Source organism: Polypterus senegalus, chromosome 3 (assembly GCF_016835505.1).
Source record: "Polypterus senegalus isolate Bchr_013 chromosome 3, ASM1683550v1, whole genome shotgun sequence".
NCBI lineage: Eukaryota > Metazoa > Chordata > Cladistia > Polypteriformes > Polypteridae > Polypterus > Polypterus senegalus.
In genome coordinates, this window is record NC_053156.1 from 245,661,189 (window position 1) to 245,685,677 (window position 24,489).

Below are 24,489 nucleotides of genomic sequence, written 5' to 3' on the forward strand. Positions count from 1 at the left end.
GGAATTCTAAGGAGACACTCATTTGAGGATCTGAGGTTACGATTTGGAATATAAGGTGTCAGACATTCCGATATATAAGATGGGGCGAGATTATTTAAGGCTTTATAAACCATAAGCAGAATTTTAAAGTCAATTCTGAATGACACAGGTAACCAGTGTAGTGACATCAAAACTGGAGTAATGTGTTCTGATTTTCTTTTCCTAGTTAGGATTCTAGCAGCTGCATTCTGCACTAGTTGCAAACGATTTATATCTTTTTGGGTAGTCCTGAGAGGAGTGCGTTACAGTAATCTAGTCGACTGAAAACAAACGCGTGAACTAATTTCTCAGCATCTTTCAGTGATAAAGAGGTCTAACTTTACTTATGTTTCTTAAGTGAAAAATGCTGTCCTAATGATCTGATTAATATGTGATTTAAAATTCAGATTACAGTCAACAATCACCCCTAAGCTTTTTACCTCCGTCTTGACTTTTAATCCTAATGTATCCAGTTTATTTCTAATAGCCTCATTGTATCCATTATTGCTGATCACTAAAATTTCAGTTTTCTCTTTATTTAACTTGAGAAAATTACTATTCATCCATTCTGAGATACTAGTCAGACATTGTGTTAGTGAATCAATAGAATCGGGTCATCAGGTGCTATTGATAAGTACAGCTGTGTGTCATCAGCATAGCTGTGGTAGCTCACGTTGTGCCCTGAGATAATCTGACCTAACGGAAGCATGTAGATTGAGAATAACAGCGGACCCAGGATAGAGCCTTGTGGAACACCATATTGGATATCATGTGTCTTCGAGTTGTAATTCCCACAACTAACAAAATATTTTCTCCCTGTCAGGTAGGATTCAAACCAATTTAAGACACTGCCAGAGAGGCCCACCCATTGACTAAGGCGATTTCTAAGAATGTTGTGATCAATGGTGTCAAATGCAGCACTCAGATCTAAGAGGATGAGAACAGATAAATGGCCTCTGTCTGCATTTACCCCAAGTCATTTACTACTTTAACGAGTGCAGTTTCTGTGCTGTGATTTGTTCTAAAACCTGACTGAAATTTATCAAGAATAGCATGTTTATTTAGGTGGTCATTTAACTGCATAATGACTGCCTTCTCTAGAACTTTACTTAAGAAGGGCAGTTAGAGATGGGTCTAAAATTTTCAAGAGCGAGGGGTCAAGATTATGTTTCTTAAGTAGGGGTTTAACTACAGCAGTCTTAAGACAGTCTGGGAAGACCCCAGTATCTAGTGACGAATTTACTATGTCAAGAACATTATCAATTAGCACGCCTGATACTTCTTTGAAAAACCTTGTTGGTATCGGGTCAAGGACGAGGTGGAGGGTTTTAATTGAGATATTATTTTTGTAAATCAGGTAAATCTATCCTAGTGAAAGAGTTTAATTTGTTTATAACAGGATGTTGGGGTTTAGGGGATCCTTAGTGTTGGGGAGATATACTATGTTATTTCTAATATCATTAATTTTTGATTGAAGAATACAGCGACAGCCTCACAGGTTTCACTGGAAGCACTTAGGAGGCATTCCTTTGAGCTACCTGGGTTTAGTAGGTGATCAATTGTTGAAAATAAGACTCTAGGATTACTAGCATTGTTATTTATAATATTAGAGAAATAGCAGCGTCTCTCAAGACGGACAGTGTTATTGTATTCTGTTATTTTGACTTTTAATATTTCGTGGTGGATAGTAAGTTTACTCTTCCTCCATTGACGCTCAGCTCTACGGCATGTTCTCTTTAAATCAGACACTCTTTGGGTCTTCCATGGTATACCAATGCTAGAAGATTTTTCACTGTCTTTTCAGGTGCAACTATGTCAACAGCAGCTCTCACTTTAGAATTAAATCTTTCCACCTTACTATTTACATTGTCCTCGCTATTATAGCTGGCACTATAAACGGACTGATTGCTTAAAATGTTTGTAAGTTTTAAAGCTGCTGCGAATCAAAGAAGCGTTTTTTAACAATATGCTTCTCATGAGTGTTTTTTATCATTATTTCTATATTAAAAAGTAGAAGAAAATGGTCTGATAGACCAATATCAATGATCTGTTTTATATCAACTTTCAGTCCTTTAGTAATCACTAAGTCTAATGTATGACCTGCTTTATGTGTAGGCTGATTTATGAGTTGTCTCAAATCAAAAGAATCCAGGAGGTTCATAAATTCTTTTACTTTTAGATCACACTGATTATCTATATGAAAATTAAAGTCGCCAACTATTAGGAGTGTGTCATAATTAGTAATTAAAATTGACATTAAGTCAGAGAATTCCTCAAAAACGCGCGTTATATTTAGGAGGTCTATACACGGATAGTATTAGAACTTGAGAATCTCCATGAATAACAACGGCGAGATACTCAAAGGACTTGAACTTACCAAAACTGACATCTTTACATTTTAATCGGCTCGAGTAAATGTTAGCCAATCCGCCCCTTTTCCCTGGCGGTTTGAATGAGTAAAACTGTAATCCGGAGGCAGATTCGATTAAAACTGACGCGCATCTGAATTCAGCCATGTTTCATTTAGTGCAATAAGATCTATTTTTATCACTAATAAGATCGTTGATAAAAACGTTTTGTTAGTTAAAGCTCTGACATTTAATAGTGCCATATTTAATGTTTGGAGGTGCAGAGATGAGTACTATGTGCGTTATTGTTATTTGGAATAGGAACTAAATTATTATTATTAGCTACGCTCTGTGTATATTTTTGTTTAATCTGATCTGTTTTATAGTTTTAATACATTGTTCCTCTAAAATAGTGATTTTAATTAGATTATTGGAGTTTATGCCGTATTTCCTAGGTTTTCTACGTGCATTGAGATTGCTTATTACAGTATTAATGGTGTGAACTTTAACGGAAGACTCTATTAAACATTCATCATGTCCTGGCACAGCAGTATTATTTCGGAAGGGGTTAAGAGCAGAGATAGATAGTCAAGAAAAACGAATTACCTTCGATATGTTTTCGGAGAGGACCCGGCGCGAAACTGTTCGGATGCAGGCCATCACGCTTGAAGAGACGCGGCCTTTCCAAAAAGAGATTCCAATTGTTGATGAAGCCGACATCCTTCTTCTTGCAGAAACCCTGTAGCCAGTTGTTCAACCCTAGCAGACGACTGTAGTACTCGTTGGATCGTCTGACGAGAGGTAGTGGACCCGAAACGAAGATCTTTGCCGATGGGGTCCTCTCCTTCGTGTCTCTAATCAGAGCTGCGAAGTCAGCCTTCAGGATTTCTGATTGTCGGTGCCTTATATCGTTTACGCCGGCATGCAAGACGATTGATCCAACTGCCCTCTCCTTGTGTTTCGTAGACTGCTGGCGACGTTTCATTACATCTCGGACACGAGCACCGGGAAAACAAGAAACAAACGATTTTGCATTAGGGCATGCGACATTAAGGTTTCTAACGATGGAATCACCTACCACTAATACATCACCAGGTGCTGAAGGCGAAATGGGGACGCGTAGAGGGTCAAACCGGTTCTGAGATAAAATGCTCGCCTGTGCCGATGGAGGTGCTCTGGCCTTGAACCCCCGCCTGCATAGCTGAAATCCACCGAGGTCAGCAGCGCGCCGCTACGAGCGGGGTGAGGTCGGCACAACGCTGGGTTGATGTTTCGCGGTTCCAGATGGCAAGGACGGTTTATCCAACAGCCGGGCCTTCAGATTTCTCAGGTATTTCCGTCGGGACAGGAGTTTCTGAATCTTTTCATCAAGAGCTTGGAGTTCCTCAATTACGATTTCAACGCGAGTTACCCCACTGTCGGCCATTTTCTACTTCGTGCCGCTGTCCTGCTGTGTGTTTTTTGCCAAGTCAAGTGGCTTTATTGTCAAATCATCAATACTCAGTATTGCAGCATACAGTGGCACAAAATAACGTTTCCCAGGATCACGGTGTAACATATACATAAACACAGGATAAGTAAGTGAAAGTCAACTAAGGAGCTATACTAAAACATACTATAAATTACTAAATGAATAAATAATAGTTAAATGAATAGATATTAATACCTTAAAGATGATAGTGATAAATAAGGGCATGATAACATCTAATACTAAAGACAACAGTAGTAACAAATGCACTGTATATAAATAGGCTGCAAGGAGCAGATCTAATGGGAGGGGGATGGCACAAACAGACTGACAACCAAGGGGTAGATGCTGTTACACAACCTGGCAGAACTGGTTTGGATGTTACAGTACTTTCTGCAATATGGAATTGGGACAAAGAGACCAGGGTAAAGGATGGGAATAGTTCTTCACAAGTCCGAAGGCTTTGCAGATGAATCCATGATAAGTCTTTAATGGAGAGTAGAGAGATACCAACGATTGTTTCTCCTGTGTGTAGTATCCATTGTAGGTCCATGCCATCAGAGACACAGCAGTTCCCAAACCAGACGGTGTTGCAGCTGTTGAGACCCCTCTCAATGGTGCCCCTGTAGAATGTGGTGAAAATAGGGTAGGTTTGGCTTGCCTTCTTCAGCTGCCAAATGAAGTGTGTCATTTCAATTCCAGGTGACCAATTTTACCTCAGAGCCCTCGATGTGCAGTGCATTTTGGACAGCATAAGCCTTTCTGAAGCCAGGAATTATTTTTTTCATCTTGTCCACATTAAGACACAGATTGTTGCATCTGCACCGGGTCATTTGTCATCATATCTCCATTCTGTAAGCTGACTAGGGCCAAGGCTCACGTAGCAGTGCCAGCTAAAGGACTATGAAGGAAACTTTGGCTTTGTCTTGGACTCAACTGCCCTTCATAGGGTTAAGGGAATGCCCCATGTTAAGAGACAAAATTATATGTTTAAATTATGTCATGATTTATTTAGATTTACCTGAAGTATACATACTGTTTGAGTATACTTAAGAAGTGTAAAGAAAAACATATCTGCAGAATGTAAAGTCGCACCAGCTACTGTATAACCTGGGCAGCCTTTTGCATAATAATTTTGTTGTGACAGGAAAAAAAGCTTTCTTAAAACATTACAAGACCAGGCAATTTCAGCCTATGTATAGTACAGTGAATACAGTTGTGCAACATTTTCAGTGGTAGCACAAGACATTGGAAAAAGTGAAAGCAAATGCTTTATGTTGGAAAAAATGTTGAAAATCAAAAGAGACAAATTATTGAACAGATTTCTATTTATCTAAAAAGAAATTGGAAACCATTCTTATTATATGCTTTTGCCAAAACCCATCTTGTTTTAATTAGCAGATGTATATTTCAACATTTAAATGGAAATTTAAATAAGTAGTCTGAGATCTGTTAAAGAACTGCATATTTCTTTCTATTTTTTTCCCTTTATTTAGTTGTATTTCTGGATTGACTTTGTCTTACCATGTTTATCCAGACCTTTTTTCTATTTTGTTATACTTGTATTTTTGATATTTGGCTTTGTTTTTCACTCTTTCTAATCAAATTTACAATACTTCACCTGGGTTTGTCTATCAATTCATGGGGATAAATTTCAGCCATTTCTATAATTGTATCCACAAATGCAGTTTTCTGTTTTTCTCATCTTTTGCTTCTTGGCTCTTACAGTGCTTTTTTTATTACAGTGCTTTCAGAAGCAAGTCTTATTTTCTTGTGGTCTGCTTTAGTTTCAACTTTACTGTAGAGAATTTCCATGATCAGTCCAAATATGACCTGCTCTAAAACTGACTGGTACGTACATGGGTCATGAAGTAACCTCTAGCATCTGAATTCAATGGCATCGACCTTCTTTCACACTGTTTATGTGACTTAAGTGACCAGGCACCATAAGCTTCTGTTTCTACAGGGAAGAATAGCACTACTGTTTTGACCACTGTCACACACGTGCGCATGGGAGGCAGCTAAAGGGCTTGAGTGAAGGCAGTTCGGAGGCATGCCGGGGTGTGGCAGAGTGCACTGACTCTTTTTCTCCCTTGCCTGTAGACCATTCCCGGGGGATTCCACCTGGCTCTCCTGACATCACTTCTGGGACCAAGCCAATGGAAGTCGACCACAACAGCTCTAGTCCCTCTGATGTCACGTCCGGCTATGATCCAATGGTGGAAGACCACGTGCTTGATCCATATGACCTCACTTCCTGTCTTTCCCTTTAAAACCTGCCCCTTTCCCCTTTTTTCCTCAGTCTTGTTGTGGACTCAGTTGTGTGCACTTCAGTGCTGATTATTTTGCTGAAACGACTTTTGCAGCCAGGATACCACATTACACGGGTGGCTGTCCCAAACCTTTATCTGTCCATGTCTCGTTCTTATGACACTACTTAGAAAATTTTGTTAGTGCAACATCACTTCACTACAGCTATGTTATATGGGTTGGAGACAGTGGCACTGACCAGAAAGCAGGAGAGAGGTCTGGAGGTGGCAGAGTTAAAGATGTTAAGATTTGCATTGGGTGTGACGAGGATGGATAGAATTAGAAATAAGTACATTAGAGGGTCAGCTCAAGTTGGACAGTAGGAAGACAAAGTCAGAGAGGCGAGATTGCGTTGGTTTGGACATTTGCAAAGGAGAGATGCTGAGTATATTGGGAGAAGGATGTTAAAGATAGAGCTGCCAGGCAAGAGGAAAAGAAGAAGGCCTAAGAGAAGGTTTATGGATTTGGTGAGAGTGGACATGAAGGTGATGGGCGTAACACAGCAAGATGGAGAAGACAGGACAATATGGAAGAAGATGATCTGCTGTGGCAACCCCTAAAGGGAGCAGCCGAAAGAAGAAGAAGATTAATGTAGATCATGGGAGGTTTGTCATTTCTGTGCATACCAACAGGACTGCATTTAAACTTGTTCCATTAACTCATTCACCCATTTCAAACTTTCTTACCTGTGATTTTCTTCTGTTATTCTTTTTTATAGGGGATGAATAAAACAGCAGATTGTTCTATCCAAATAAAATTGCCATTTGTGTGAGGAATTATCCTTTTCTGAATGCTACTGATCCAATGATCCATACCACTGATCCATTGCATATCTTCAAATTGTTAAAAATACAAATATATATATATATATATACTGTATATATATGTTGTGAAGCCACCAGGGCACATATAGCCGCCCTGACACGGACACATGCAGGCAAGACACAGGTTCAAACTCAACACCCAGTTCATTTACAGTTTTAAAGTGTGCACAAATCACCAACACCACAACACACAGTTCAGTCCCTTCCTTGCCACCAGTCCATCCATCTCCACGCCTCCTCGGGCTTTGTCTTCTTCCTCCCAACTCTGACCATTCAATGGAGTGAGGTGGCTCCTCTTATTCAGTTCCCGGAAGTGTTCCAGGTGGCTCATCAGAATTACCTTGAATCATTCCCAGGTGTGCTGGAGGTCGTCTATGGGGCTCTGCAGCTCCCTTTGGCAGCCCCCACAGAACCCAACAAGGCTTCACCCAATTCCAATTCCTGATATGCCTTGCGGGATTCCATGGTGCCACAGCCACCCAGGAGGGCTGACCTCTAGTGTCCCAGGGGAGGTATTGCCTCATCAATGCCCTTTCCCCTGGTCCTTCCACTCTGTTGGTGTGCAGACCAGGTAGTGGCTGTGGCCACTCATCACAATATATATATATTGGAGACCAGGGTTCACATCCTGGGTCCTCCCTGCATGGAGTTTGCATGTTCTCCCCATGTCTGTGTTTGATTTCCTCCAAGTCTTGTGTTTTAATCCCACAGTCCAAAGACATTCAGGCTAGGTGAATTTGTGCTCCTAATTTGGCTGTAGTGTGTGGTTGGGGTGTGTGTGTGTTAGAAAATGACTAACTGACTATAAATATATACAGTATATATATATATATATATATATATATATATATATATATATATATATATATATATATATATATATATATATATACACATACAAAGTATATATATAGTCTCTGTCTTGGATTAGCATGAATATATTGCTCCTGCAACTGAACTATGATATTGAGAGAAGTCACAAAATTAATTCAGAATGTTCAAGCAAATTATAGAAAAAAAAACCCATCTAAATCCATTAAGTAGTTCTCTCGTTCACTAGCTAAGCAAAGGTACGGAACACCCACCCCGAGGCTAGCGCATGAGTGAGGAGTGCATCAGCCTGCTGCGTGTCTCTCAAATGTGCGCTAATAAATTGGTACTGCAAGCAAACTATGATTCTTAGCGCAATGAGAGCAGTCACAAAATCAACCAGAATCTTCAAGCAAATTATAGAGAAAAAAAAATCTAAATCTGTTAAGTAGTTTTCTGGTTCACTAGCTAAGTGGAGGTAAGGAACACCTTGAGGCTGGCGCATGAGTGAGGAGGGCCTCGACCTGCTGCGTGTTTCTAGAATTTGCGCTAATAAATCAGTACTGCAAGCAAACTATGATTCTTAGCACAATGAGATAATTCGCAAAATCAACCAGAATGTTCAAGCAAATTATAGAAAAAAAACGGATCTAAATCCGTTAAGTAGCTCTCTCTGCAAGTCTGCGTGGATATTATGAACTATCGTTTCTGTTCAAGTTCTATTTAAATTTTAAATAGAAGGAATTTTTATTTAGTCGACAGAAATATCTATATCTATAATATATATATAGTAGGAATGTAAGTTAAATGTAAGCATCATTGCATAAATTTTTCTTCACCATACAAATGTAAATAGTAAATTTGCCTTACATTCCAACCAAAGATATTTGTGTCGACTAAATAGAACTTGAAAAGATATATTTTTTTCGAATGTGATCACGCAATTCAGATCGAGTTGACGCGCACCGACGCATCAAGCCTGCGTACTATTGTGGTTTTGCCTGCGTGCCTCAATAAGTCACCCTCCCCTCGTTCTTACTTTTTTACCGTTCATCTAATGAATACACTGAGTATGGCTTTACCAAAATAATCATTGATGGCGAATAAAGTATTCATTATTCATAAAACTTCAATTGGTGATCTGTCTTTCTGCGTTAACCGCATATTTTTCATACGTCTCAAACCAAGGGGACGTGAGGGTAAAATAAATCGGGAAGCACGCGTACATACTCAGTGCACCCCCTCTCGGGAATCGAACCTCGGCACTAGAGGCAAACCCTCTACTATTGCGCCACGGCGTGTGGTTTGTCTATTTGAGAGTATGTAGATCGGGGTATATATATACATATATATATATACCCGCGCTTCGCAGCGGAGAAGTAGTGTGTTAAAGAAGTTATGAAAAAGAAAAGGGAACATTTTAAAAATAACGTAACATGATTGTCAATATGCAGCAATTGTTTTGTGAGTGTTATGAGTGTTGCTGTCATCAAGGATTTGATTATCATTATTTCTTTCAATCAGGTTTGTATTTGTAGGATGTGTTGTGTTCAAGTTACATTCCGTGTTTGTCAGTCGTTGTAAAGATAACAGGTTTCATTCATCAATTCGTTTCTTACTGCATCAATAAACAGCTCGTCTTCCTCTTTATCTGAGACGTGACACACTGCATGCACGGGTTTTTTTTTTACACTGTCTTCCTTTAGCGGGACATTGACTTTTTCCACCCCACGGCTGTATTTAATGTTAGCTAAGACCCGGCACTTAAAAGTTTCTCTCGCAGTTTCGCTGAGTTTGTGCCAAACACCACCCTGACCATCTCATCTTCCTCTGCATAAGCACAGTCCATTACCCGTAAATATTTAGCGGCAGTGTTTCTATTGGATTGCCGCTGACGTACGGCCTTATATGGGCAGGCACTAAATTACGTGGGAGGCGGAAGTCTATTATAGTATATGGACGAAAAAATAGGTACCAGTTATGACCATTACGCATAGAATTTTAAAATGAAACCTGCCCAATTTTTGTAAGTAAGCTGTAAGGAATGAGCCTGCCAAATTTCAGCCTTCTACCTACACGGGAAGTTGGAGAATTAGTGATGAGTCAGTGAGCCAGTGAGTCAGTCAGTGAGTGAGTAAATGTGTCAGTGAGTGAGTCAGTGAGGGCTTTGCCTTTTATTAGTATAGATATATACACAAGTATAATGAAGAGTTGACTGGGTTGACTGACACATTCATCAGCAAAAACACTATTTCTCATTAAGTTAAAGAGCTGCAATTTAGCAGGATGTTACATCTAGGGTACTAGGTATCGGCTTTCAAAGAACATGTTGACATATCAGTTAGGGGTAATACTGCAATAGCAAAAACTAAAAACTAAAAATCTTAAAAATGCTTTGGAAGATTTGATTGAAACATTATGAAAAAAAAAATAGCTAACACATACTGTATTTTTGTATTTGTCAGTAATTATGCTGTAGCAAGTGTGATATTCTTATGCAGCACATCTTCTTTTCGTCTCAGCTGTAAACATGCAGAAAATGGGGTGTGTATTTCATGCAAGCGAATGTCTTAAGCACAACAGTACCAGTGATCAAGCTGAGGCTGTAATTGCTCAGAGAAAGTGATAAAGGGCAGCTGCCATGCGCAAGAAAAAGAAATGAGGTGACAAGCTACATGGAAAATGAGATATGAAACGGACAAAGAAAAGTTAGACAGATTTCAAAAAGACATGGTTTGCAATTGGCCTCCTTGGGTACACACCGTACTGCCTGTTCTGTTCACTACTTCATACTCCACACAATGCTTTATAAAATACCTACAAATCCAAGCCAGATTGGATGGCTGAGGGCTCCTGTATACATACACTTAAAGGAAGTGGGGTTGGGGGTGAGGCGTAGTGGTAAAATACATGCAACATTATTCAGAAATAAGTAGTACTTTGAGGTCAGACCGCAGTGTGTCACTACACTTAGGTTTGCAAAGCAGAAACTGGGAACTGCCGGTAAAGTACACTAGCCCACTTCAAGCCCTACGTACAGCACAGGCCAGAAACGATGACATGCTTTGGTCAGTTTAAATGCTCGCACAGTTCAGTAGAAGGGATCTGTATGGACAGAACATAGAGGAGGTGGACATTGTACAATATTATTTCTTTTGACTTGCTCTTATCTTATCATTACATGGGTCACCTACTGTAAATGTTCAGCCTCTAAACGTTAATGCTGTATGTAATAAGTTAAAGAAGATCATCATTCAGTGTATATTGCTTTTGATCTAAACCCTCCAACTCATTGTAATGGTGCAAGATTACAGATATAAGCATTACATTCAAATCTGACTGAAGCTGCCATTTTTATAGGATCTGCTACAGGCTGAAATCATATATATATAGGCAAAATCCCCATTATACTTGTAATATTTATGTGTCAACAAAATATTAATGCATACTGTATATGTGCAGTTTTGTTTTAAGATACGTCATTGAAATGTATTATTATTATCAGGCATTGTTTAGGCACCTATGTCATCAGGAAAGCATCAGAAAAAGGGACCTCGATTGTTTTTTTGTTTTTTTTTGTTTTGTTTTAGAGTTAATTTAGAGCATGGATGCTGTGGATGTAAGAGCTGTGCTAAATAAAGTTCCCTTGCATATTTAAAAAAATGTCCTGTGCACATCTGCTCCCCCGGTCCTTCCTGTATATAACAGCCTCTCGACCAGGAAAGAACCACAGCCATCTGTCACACTTCTTAGAATCTCCCCTGTACCCTAAATATGACAGAAGAGTTGACTGAAGAAATTCATTATATTCATTATATTATGTACACATGACAATAAACATGACTAGACTTGTCTCCAAGTGAAGTGCTGGGGTTTGTTATTTTTGTAATTGTTACAGAAGAGAAGTTACCAATATGCCCAATTGCAATACATGTATAGGCAAAAGCATGCAGTAGATTTAGCCTCTGGGTTCTTTGTGTTTTTTCTGTTGTCTGCATACTATATCTTTATTGGAATAATCATGACTAAATGTTTACTGGTTTCTATTTGGAAATTCCCAGAGAAGGCAACAGTCCTGCTACTGACTTTATTCCTGTTAACATACCTCTTGACAATTAGAATTAACAAGTCCACATCAATAGCAAGTTGTTATGGAGAGAAAGAAACATTCACAAAACTGAATCAAGACATCAACAGAACCCTGATGACACACATATAGTATGAAGTAAAGTGGCAACATTTATGTGAACCTTAGATCAATAACCTACCTTATTATGTTCTCCTTATTCTTTTTCTTTTTCTTCTACTACTACTTTGAATATTAATTATCATCTTTGTAACAAAGCCTTAACATCATCATGAGTGCTTTTTTTTTTTGTACAAGTAAGTTTTATTTACACATTACAAAACACAATCCACAACAATGAATAAAAACAGTTTTTTTTAAGGAAGTCATGTTAAGGTACAGTCATTTTCCTATTTTCATCTCTAAACTGAAGACTATCATCTTTCCAAAACATTGGACCAAACATCCATACTACACACTTATATTTCAGATTTAAAATCAGTCCCCATTAAAATCCTATTTCCCTTTTTCTGAATATCCACAAGCTTTTCCATCTTTCCTTACCTGCTGCCAGACCCCACTTCTCAATATCTCTCTTAATTATTCTTTCTAGCTCCTTTTCAAAAATCTTTTTTATTCGCAGCACACATCTCTGGTCACAGACCTCTTTCTCAGGATTCACCTGGCATCCCATATGCATTTCTTTGCCTGGGTAATAACAAGCCATATCAAAAAGGCTTCCCTTGAACCTTCGCAATTTCAAAATGAAACCATATGATAAAATAATTTTTAAAATTTTCAATAATCCTTCCACATTTGCAGACACTTCTTGTGTCCAGCTGCTCTCCACCTGGGCACAGTCTGGTCTTGGACACGTCCTTGACTCTGCCAAACCTTGTTTTTACCTCCTCTCCTTCACACATAATCTTCCCCACACCATCATCCAGTTCAAGTCCTTTAAAATATCTTCCAGTCCTTTTGACTGTACCACAATCCATAACCCCACTTCAACCTTTCATGTCAAACTCTGCCACTCCTCCATTGTATGCCTGACAGCCTTATATTTGTGCAAGTCTTTCTGTTTGCAACACAAAGCAACATCTGCAAATTCCCTGCACTTCATTTTCAGTTTTTCTGCATACTTATAGCCTCCAGGACTCTCCTCTGCCTTTCGTGTCAAATTTGACCACACTGTTAGGCACCTCATTACTGTTGGGAAACATAGAGTCACAAAATATTGAAATTTGTGTACAAAGGCCCAATGCAAAGCCTTGCACAAAGGTGTGTAGAAAACACAGTCCGTCTTCAGTTCAATGCATGGAATACCTCTACCTCCATTTTCCACTCGTCACTCTATATCAAATCTTCTTATCCTCTCATATGACAAACCATTGATTTAATGTTTACCCCCAAATCACATGGCAATGGAAAAACCATCCCCAAATACATAAACGAAGACAGTTTCTAGGTTTTCACTACTAAGGCCTTACCCATAAAAGCCAAAGTTCTTCATTTCCACAAATTCAGTCTACCTTCTATCATTCCAATTTTGTCTTCACAGTTTCTCTTGCCACTACCATTCCCATAAAAAATAACTCCTAGGATCTTTATGTAAGTTTTCATGTCCTACTCTGGGGAAGGACAACTACTCATTCTGGTCAAACTCGTAGTTCCTACGAGTAATTCTGAGATGCTTGATGAATATGGGCACTGATCTTTGCACAGAACTAAAAGGTTAATTTTGAACATTGCCTTATAAGAACTGATTGTTTTTTTGTGTTTTCAATACTTTTTTGTTTCTTCCGCACAACAATATTTCAGTTTGCTTTATAGTAGGTATTTTAGTCTGTGTGGATGAAATAAACCTTGGTGAACTTCCTATGAGCATACCATGCTAGACACTCACAAGAGTTCTTCACAGCCTGACTTTTGTTATGTCTCCCTATTTAATCAAGAAGGCTTATCAGCATGGTAGTGGCTACAGCAAATAATTTGTGTGCCTGTAGAATACTGACGTGCCCATTGTCACCGTGAAATATTCAGAGGGAGCACAGCATGTCAACACCATTGAACAAGGTTACGTATTTAAGGGAACTCAAGGAATGTTCGGATCACAATACTATTGATTGAAATCCTATGCCAGCAAGATAATGCTGAAGATTATAAATACATGAAATAAGAGAGAATAACACTTATGATACTGTTGAAATTTCCTGAATAGCAAGGAAAACAAAATAATATAAAAATGTTCTGTTTCAAAGGTTAGATAGGACCAAGCTATTTGTTCTAATCACAGCAAAGTATTGAACACATTAAAGACATTAATATTCCAGTTGATTTGATCTGTAGGCTGAATAACGAGTATAATAACTAAGAAGCAACAATCAGAAGTAAATGCAATGAAAGAGAATAGCATAAAATTAGAAATTAGGTCTGTCAGTGCCGCATTCTTTAAGCATGGCTATTCAGCATTCCCTGTAATTTACTCTTTTCATTCATTGTTTGATTCTTTTTAAACTGCAACATTATTCTTCCTCTAACTCATTTGTAAAGCACAATGAGGTAGTGCTTAGTATTAGAGGTGCTATATGAAGTGATGACTGTAGAAGCAATACAATGAATGGATATACAAGCTACAGCATATGACGGTATTTAATAAGAGTAAATTGATAGCTCAATGATTAGTGCTGGGGCAGCACAGCTACTGGGACTCTGATCTGTTTCTCAATCTGATTCCAGTCTGTGCAAGTTTTCCATGAGTACTCCAGTTTTCTATCCCATACTAAAAATTTGGGCTAATTGTCTGCTCTGCAACAGCCTGTTGTGAGAGAGTAAGTGAGAGTGAAGGTTAGTATAATTGTGCCCTGCACATTATGTCCAGGAGGGTATTTTTGCCTTGTTTCTGATACTATCGGCGGCATTGTAAAGGAAAAATGGAAATGGATGGATATGAATTTATTAAGCTCTGGTTTCCTCCCACTGTCCAAAGACATGCAGGTTAGGTGCATTGGCGATCCTAAATTGTCCCTAGTGTGTGCTTGGTGTGGGGTGTGTGTGTGTGCCCTGCAGTGGGCTGGCACCCTGCCCGGGATTTGTTCTTGCCTTGTGCCCTGTGTTGGCTGGGATTGGCTCCAGCAGACCCCCGTGACCCTGTGTTAGAATATAGCAGGTTGGATAATGACCGACTGACTGACTGAATTTATTAAATAAAGGCAAGTGCACAAATATTGGTAATTTTGTGGGAGGGTGATTTGTGGGAAAGAAACAGTAACCATTTATTAATTTTCTAATTCACTTATCCAGTTCAGGGTTGTAGGGACAGATACTGACCTTGGCAGAACTGTGTGCAAGATGGCAGCTCAGCTTGTACTGGGTGCCAGTCTATCACAGGTCATCATCACACACACACCCAGAGTTACGACCACAGGGTCAAATTTGAGTCACCACGTTAGCCTTACAGGCTGTGACCTAAAAATACTACTGCTAAAAAACGAGTGTCTGCCTTGATTTGTCCCAGAGGCCTTACAAAGACATTCGTCATTTGTTTTGGTGAAATCAGATTAGGCAAACCATCTGAGACCAGCCTGTGAACTGCTGCTCATAAGGGGTCATTAGGGCTCATGCAAGTCTGTTTTCCATATCAGGAGGCATCACCCACTCACGTCTCCCACACCAGCCAGGGTGAATGAATAAATTAATCGTGAATACATGCATTGCTACTGAGTCTTTAGAGGGACCCACTTTGAGCAGTGCTAATAAAATGATCCTATTGTTAAATTAACTGCATGGAAAATGTCAGGTTCTGCAGACCATTGTGGAGCACTTACAAAACACTCATTCCACCATTGGTAATGTGCAGATCATTACTATATGCAGCTAAAAACAATCCTTCTTTATTAAAGCCTTAACAGTATTGTTTTAAAGCAATCCAGGGTAGTCTCTATATATCTCTGAAACTGTTCAAACTGTACCTCTGAACTTTCACGGGGGTTCTTTAACTCATTCAGTGTGAGGGACTGCGCAGTTATTTAAGCAGTGCTTACTGTGAAAGCATGGTCATCAGAAAGGCAATATGCTGTGAATGATGGGATTGTGCTCCTGCGTGTCCCTTCATGTTTCACATCCATTTTCAAACTCATATCCTTCAGTCTGTAAATTTTGGAGGTCCATTCTTGCCGCATTAGGAGCAAACCAGGGATTTAATCGATGGCTGCTAAGAATATACAGTATTTCACAATAATACTAATTGACAGTAAGGAGAAATAAAAATAAAGCTTTGTGTTTAAAATTGACATTGTAGGACTAACTGTGGCCTGTGATGGACTGGCATCCTGTCCAGGGTTCATTACTTCCAGTGCCATTTAAACCTGCAATGGACTAAGTAGGTTCAGGAAATGGATGAATCAATAGGTAGTAAAACCTTTATATACTTTTGCCACATTCACTCGCCCTTCCATCCCACTATTCTTAGCCACATCAGAGTAAAGCCATGGGCGCAGTAGCTCCAGGCCTCAAATAGTTCCTCTTACTCAGCTCCAGAAACTCCCTAGCACCTCTTCTACACTCAGGGCCCTAGTTCTCCAATTTTTTAAACTGTTTAACATGTGAGTGACAGCTGTAACAAGGAAAATAGCCTGTAATGTACTCCACTGACTAATAGGAGCAAACAGATATGCAATGTTAACTTCCCTCAATAAAAGTTTAGATTCTCATTAAGTCTGAATCTGTGATTTAACAATGACATTTTATAACCCCTGTCACACACGTGCGATTAGGAGGCAGTCAAAGAGCCTAAAGGTGAGTGAACTATCGCGAGATAAAGGGTCATCACGTGGTACTTACCTGAATCTCTTCTCTCAACAGAAAAACAGAAGAATAATAAATACCTTCACTTCCGGGTAGCAAAATGGCCACAATGATGTTACTTCTGGTGATATGCAATGATGTTACTTCCGGCCCTCTCAGATTACTCCACTTCCGCTTCATCCTGATGACATTGGTTCCGGTTACTGTCTCTAACGTCACACCATGCCAACCATTTCCTGTCCCCATAATTCTTTGCTTATATAAACACCATTTTGTTGTCGGTAAAGTGTTCATTGTGCTGAAAAGACTTTGATCCATTTATTTCAACCTTGTCTTTACGACAATATACAGGGACGGTCCCCAAAACTTTATTGTGTAAACTGAAGAATTATTTTTCAACGACAGTAATGTCCACACCCCCTGGATCAGTTTAGCTTATAAAAGATGATCAGTTTCTCATCTACACTAAACAATAGTTCAACAGGCTTGAAAAAAATAAGTAAAAGTGGATTCTAGGCATGAAGTGGCCTAGTGATCAGGAGCATCAGTTGAAGTGCAATGGGAATGCACATTGCTGGCCACTGAATTTTGTGATATTTAGTCTGAAAGAATGAATTGAGGAAGATGATATTTAGGATTGTAATAGCCTACTAATCACTTTAAATGACAGGCAAATTGGATGGCAATATTCAACAGACAAAGAGTTTTATGCACAGATAAAGAGGAAATAAAAATATAGAAAAAGGGAAAATGATTTGTACAGCCACTGATAAAACCAAAAATTGTGAATTTGGCAGCAGTAAGTGCCTGCAACAAGTGCTGAAATAAAGTGGATTGCGATGTACTATACACTAATAAGCGGACGATTAGAAATTTCAAGTGATTTAAAGCAATTTCATTTTTTTATGTACGTGAAGTAACTTACAGTTACAAGCAAATCGTAACAGTAGGCACATCACTTTATTTTACTTTTTATTTATTAAACAATTTGATATTCCACTATATATGAGGTGTAAGAGTTATGCTTACCATTTCCTCTATATTTAGTTCTAGAAAAAAAATATAAAGCCATAACATAAAATTAGATTTAGATTAAATAAACTTTACGATATCCTCCAATGCACTTTGGCACAAGGTAGGATTCTGTTTTAGACAGAGCAGCAGTACCTCTCAAGGTCCAGTCATGCACATACCCAGGGGGCTAATCCAGTGAACCTAACATACATGTCTTCAGAATTTGGGAGAACAACCAGAACTGTAAGAGAAAAACCAAATAACAGGCAGAACACACACACTCCATGCAGAATGATTGATTTATGAGGAAGCTACAATAAACTACACTCTTAAAAAAAAAGTATGAGAATGGTTCTTCAAAGCAATGCCATAGGGCAGTGAAAGGCAACCTTTTTCAAGTTGCGCCGCACTAAGTCCAAAAATGTTCTTTCGCGGCGCACCTGAGGGACTGCCCATAAATAAAGTCGTGACGAGAATAAACTATGTATGAATTTTTCTAGATAAAGTTTAATTAAAATTACCGTAAATAAAAAGTGAGTGATAATCGTTGAGAATTAAATTACAAGGAAGTATCGAATGCTTGCGTCACAACAAAATGTTTTTCACCACAAAGAACTGGAAAAGGTCACTGAGTTTACAAAGTTTACTGTGTTGATCAGCGGTGTCAGAGCGAAAATAAGGTTAATTTTTCCATAGTAATACTCAGACGATTAAGTGGTGAGAGCTGCAGCTACAGCGATACTCTCTCGTCAGCAAGAGCCGAAATGTAGCGTTCGTATTTTCTCATTCTATATTTGCTCCACCTTCTTCTATCTGTACAGGGAGCGAGATATTCTAACAACGAGACTTTTTAAGTCTCACGAGATGTCTTTTTGACACCGCTGGTGTTGATATTATGATGAATGGTGAAGAGCGAAAATTTTAACTTGGATTCAAAATAAATACATTTGTTTATTCAACCATCTGATTAACCGTTATCTGTTTTTCCAACATAAAATATTTTTTTAAACATTATTTTTTTAATCAACCAAAAGTTCAAAAACACTAGCAATTTTAAATATTTTACAAATGTTTTTGCGGCGCCCCTAGAAAATTCCACTGCGGGTTGCTCGACAATGCCATAGACTGAGGAACCATTTTGGTATTCCAAAAGCACCATCCACACGAAGGTTACAGAAAGAACCTTTATTTATTTAGATCTGTAACAGGCCCTGTAGTATACTGTAAGTCTAAACTTTTGGGGATTGCGTAGTAATAAGGAATTATGGGTATTGGGGAGCTGTTAGGAAGTAGATAATAATAATAAGGTGGTGTAACGTGTACTCAGAAACAATCTTAGTAAAATAATCTGTTAAGGTTTATCACTTTGAACCTGTCTCCGTCTTCTTCCTTTTTATGAGTACAACATTATTGCCTATAGATATAACAGGCCCCATACAGTAAGCAACCATTAATAGATAGCAACAGATTTGTGAAATACCAATAAATCATGAATTTAAAAGGATTTTTGCAACATACAATAACACAGGTTTTCTTAATCTGTTAGTGTCCTGCTAGGTACCCTTCCATATATTAAATATTTCAGTTTGTTTTTCTACATCGTGGAAAAAACACAGAGAACAAGTATAAAGTTTTGGGGAGTCCACCCCATATACTGTGGTAATTGCAACACAAACAAGTGATTCAAGACTGAGTCACCAATAGACTAAACAAGAGGATTAACAGGTCTGGTTATATGCAGAGGACACAGGAAGGGGTGGGATCATGGTTGGAAGTGAGGTCTTGTAGGAGGCATGTTCACAAAGGAAACAGGTGGAGTCTTTGGCAGGCTTTCCTTCTGCCAGTCTGTGGAGGAAGCAGAAAAGGTATTAGCACCATTCAACACCCCTTATCACTGTGTCTTGTGTCTTACTCCCAGGTCAGCCCTTAGACTGCCTTAGCGCGTGTGTGTGACAACATATAAGAATGTTTTTCAAAGCACAAAGAACCAACTTCATGTGCAGGGAACCCTTCCCAGAATGGAATAGTGCTTTGTCAAGCAATGGTTCAATGAGGAATCATCCATCCATTTTCTAACCCGCTGAATCCAAATACAGGGTCACAGGAGCCAATCCCAGCCAACACAGGGCAGGAACCAATCCTGGGCAGGGTGCCAACTAACCGCAGGACACACACAAACACCAAGCACACACTAGGGCCAATTTAGAACCGCCAATCCACCTAACCTGCATGTCTGTGGGAGGAAACCAGAGCGCCCAGAGGAAACCCACGCAGACACGGGGAGAACATGCAAACTCCACGCAGGGAGGACCCGGGAAGCGAACCCGGGTCTCCTAACTGCGAGGCAGCAGCGCTACCACTGCACTACCGTGCCACCTATGAGGAATCATACAATCCAATATAGAATCATAAAATGCCATTAAAGAACCATCATTTTTAAGTGTGTACTGCACCACTATAAGCTAAAGGCATAATATAAAGCTATATAATATAACGTAAGACACACTGTGTGTCTTAATATTGAGCATCTGTGTCACCCTTCAATAGTTTTCAAATAACAATGCTGGGGAAGAATAAACACCCATAAAGTAAAACATGAACAATGTAAGAAAATAAAAAGTCTGAAAATCTGAACTTCTGTAGCTACTCTGAATGAAGGCTATTCCACAAAAAAAAACAGGCCCAGCATGATATTTCCAGAAAGGACTCAAAAACAGCAGTTTTTGTCCAGTAAATACAAGTTCATTGTAAAAGGAAAAACAGTGTTTCAGTCTTTATCTATCAAGCCCAATGTTCACACATTCTTTGTAACATGCTTTTAACCATAGATACATTGTATGTGTGATGCTCAATTTAAAAGAAAAGCTACCTTGGTACAACCAGTACAAATAGTCAGTGAGTGAGGCGTATGTACTGTACTTTATTAGCATGTCATAAAAGACAAAATGGTGGATATCTTGGCAGAATGACTGCAGAGTACTTTCCTGGCCCAATAAACAGGGTAACACCTCAAAACCGATGGCATAATCTTAAACATATTTCAAAAAGTTATGAAATGAAGGACAGTCTGTAATGAAAGAATCCATAAAAGTAAGAGAATTTGCCAGAAATAGTGGTAGGGCTAGTTGAGACTGAGTTGAGAAATTTATGAAACGTGAGGATTTGTCATTACAAAATAGAATAACAAGACACCATCCTCCTCACACATGTGCTAGCCTCAGGGCATGTTCCTTACCTGCGCTTAGCAAGAGAACGAGAGAACTACTTAACGGATTTAGATCGTGTTTTTTCTAGCATTTGCTTGAACATTCCAGGTTGATTTTGCGACTTTTCTCATTGCGCTAAGATCGCGTATAATAGTTCGGTTGTAGCACCAATTTATTCACACAAATCTGACAGACAGGTTACGGGCCGAGGGGAGGGAGAGGCGGGACCTTAGGAGTAGGGAGCCGGGCAGGGCCATCCTCACTCACGTGCCAGCCTCTGTTCCAGTTGCTGTGCCTCTCGCCACGTGTTGGAGTGTACCTTGCCTCTGCTTTGCTAGCGATACCTGTTTGTTCAGCAGATATTTTCATCTAGAAATTGTTAAAGAGTAACGTTTGATGTTTTTGAGAGAGATAGATCACAACTATGTGTGTTTTAGAGGGTAGCTGCTCATTTGCAGAGATATCACGGCCATGTGCTTTTCTCCCCATGTGGGGGATGCACTCCCATCAGAGCTGAACACAATCAGATACAGTGCCAACTACATTCTCACCCACGATAGCAAAAAACAAATATTATATTTCAAGAGGCCCTATCGAAAGCTATCAATATAAATTGTTCTCAATAAAAATAATTTTTTTTTATTGATTTTTAAAATTTGTCCTGTTTCACTAGTACACAGGCAGAGCTGCGGAGCTGTGGAGGCAGCTAATTAATTATATTGCACTGTCGGACATTGGTAAAATATAAATGTGGCACAGAATGTTAGAAACATTTAAAATTGTTAAAGGACACTGCTTACTGCTCATTTTTAAAGTATTATTATATTTGGAGAGTATGTTTTGATGTCAAAATTAGAATAACATACATACCACACTATACCATACCACACAATTTACTAAACTCACTATATCCTGGGCAGGTTTGGAGTGGGCTGGAGCCAAACCCAGTAAGCATATTGGTCAAGGAAGGAACAAACCCCTGAACATGACACCACAGGGTGAATCAGCAGCACAGTTAGATAGATAGATAGATAGATAGATAGATAGATAGATAGATAGATAGATAGATAGATAGATAGATAGATAGATAGATAGATAGATAGATAGATAGATAGATAGATAGATAGATAGATAGATAGATAATGCTTTATTTTTCCCCGGGTTAAATTTGGCATATAACATACAATCACAGTCTAATTATTTTATCTATGGAATGCTACGTGAGAGTTCTAATTATAACAAAGTATAACATTTTTTGCTTCCTGGTTTATATTACTGCATCTGTGGAGTAGTTTTGTATGATTGTGCAAGCCTGCTGCAAACAAATTTTATTTCTTCATTAAAAAAGTCTACTTAAACCTGAAATAAATGTTGTGGAATGGTACACATAACATTTAAAATATCTGAGGCCACACTGTCACCAGGCATTGAAGCTAACATAATTACATCTAACAGTTCATTAAGATTAACAGATTTCAAATAATGGGACTGTAATGTAAAAGTGCCTATTTATATCCTTAGGCACAAAGACTTAATCCAAATATTAAAGCAATCAGTCAATCATTTTCATTCCTTTAGCAACCTGCTTGAATGGAAATTTTTCCAAATTTCTTTATAAAATCTTCATCAACCCATGCATGCTTAACTTGTGACACCACCTCTGAAGGGTTTGCCTTAGTCTGGTGCTTCTTGTTTTCTTTTTTGAGGAGCTCTTAAGACCCATAACCCACAATGGACTGAGAGCAATAGTATGAATTATCAGAGAAGCAAATTAATTATTTAAGTTAACAATAAGAAAATAAATCAGAATTATCATTACTTTAAAAGTTATTCAGCTGTTTTACTGTTTTTTTACTATTGCATCAATTGTACACTATTGTTACATAGATAGATAGATAGATAGATAGATAGATAGATAGATAGATAGATAGATAGATAGATAGATAGATAATATTTTAAATTTCCTTGTTCCAACAGCAACATTGAATTTAAAGGCACATACTAATGCAAACCATTACACAATAAAGTGCACAACTCCAAACTAACACAACAGCTTCTCTGCTCGTGTTAAAGGGTTTAATTCCATTCACCCATATAGAGTAGGAAATGCTTTTTGTCACTCTGTGTTACTCTTTTCTGTATAACTTCTAACACTGCTATACCTACAGTATATCTGTAGAGAGGTGACCTGATCTGTATAGAATACTCTAGAGGCTGTCTCACTAGCATATGATACAGTCCGAGCATAGCACATTTAATTTATATTTAGCAGTTTTTACAATACAAGCCATCATTTTTAGTGTTCTATTCAGATATTATTTGTATCCAATGTTATATATACCCTGCTGCTTTTTCTGAGACTCAGTGAAGTGCCTTGAGCATGGAAAAGGTGATACGTACAGTTTATAAATACAATGTATTATTATTATTATTATTATTATTATTATTATTATTATCCACACCAGGTCAATTTAAAGTTATCAGTTAAACTAGCATACCAAATTTAAGGTGACAAATCACAGGCACAGGGAGAATATGCAGAATCCAAATAGATATACAATATTTGAATGATATCTGCCAATCTATTTTCAGAGCCAGAATTTGCCCACTACTAAAGACTCAGAGATAGTTCAACAAAATAAAAATTTTGTGTTTTTTGTACTCCAGTCAATCATAGGCAGTATGCCAGTAATAAGAGATACAATGAGGTTCCAACACATTCTGCCATACACAACTTGTTGAAAACATCCATCCATCCATCCATTTTCCAACCCTTTGAATCTGAACACAGGGTCACAGGGGTCTGCTGGAGCCAATCCTAGCCAACACAGGGCGCAAGGCAGGAACCAATCCCAGGCAGGGCGCCAACCCACTGCAGTGTTGAAAACATTCTCATTTAAAAATAATTATCCCACATATTCTCATACATGATATTTAGATCAGGGGTCAACAACTCTGGTCCTGGAGGACCACCATGGCTGCAGGTTTTCATTCTAGCCCTTTTCTTAATAAGTGACCCATTTATGCTGCTAATGAACATCTTTTGAACTAAGTTTAATTGTTTCTTTTTCCTTAATTAGCAGCCAAACAATAATGAGATACAAAATAAGACAAAATAAATGGTGTCCATCATACAATATCTGAAAATAAAGAAAGATGAAGGTCTCAGAAATGTAGATCTTCTCAGGTCCCCAAAACATTTTGCCAGCGCTCTTAGAAAGGGAAAATCAACAATTTCGGAAGTGTCTGCTAATGCACCACGAGAGCAGCAACAAGCCACAGAATTAAAGAACGGGTTGAAATTGATTGGAGTTTGAAGCCCTCACTTAGTTGGTCTTTTGTTGACTCCTTCACTTCATATTTCATTTCTGTTTGGGTGCCATTTAAGGAAAGAAATTAAGCAATTTAGAGGAACGATGAAGAAATTTAGGGGAGCAAATCTTAAAAAAGCAATTCAATTAAAATGAATTCACAAGAAGTTAATTAGCAGCACAAATAGGGCACTTATTAAAATAGGGATTAGAATGAAAACCTGCAGCCATGATGGTCCTCCAAGATACGGACTTGGCGACCCCTGATGTAGATAACTAACTGTATACTTTGTGTACATTGTGTCACA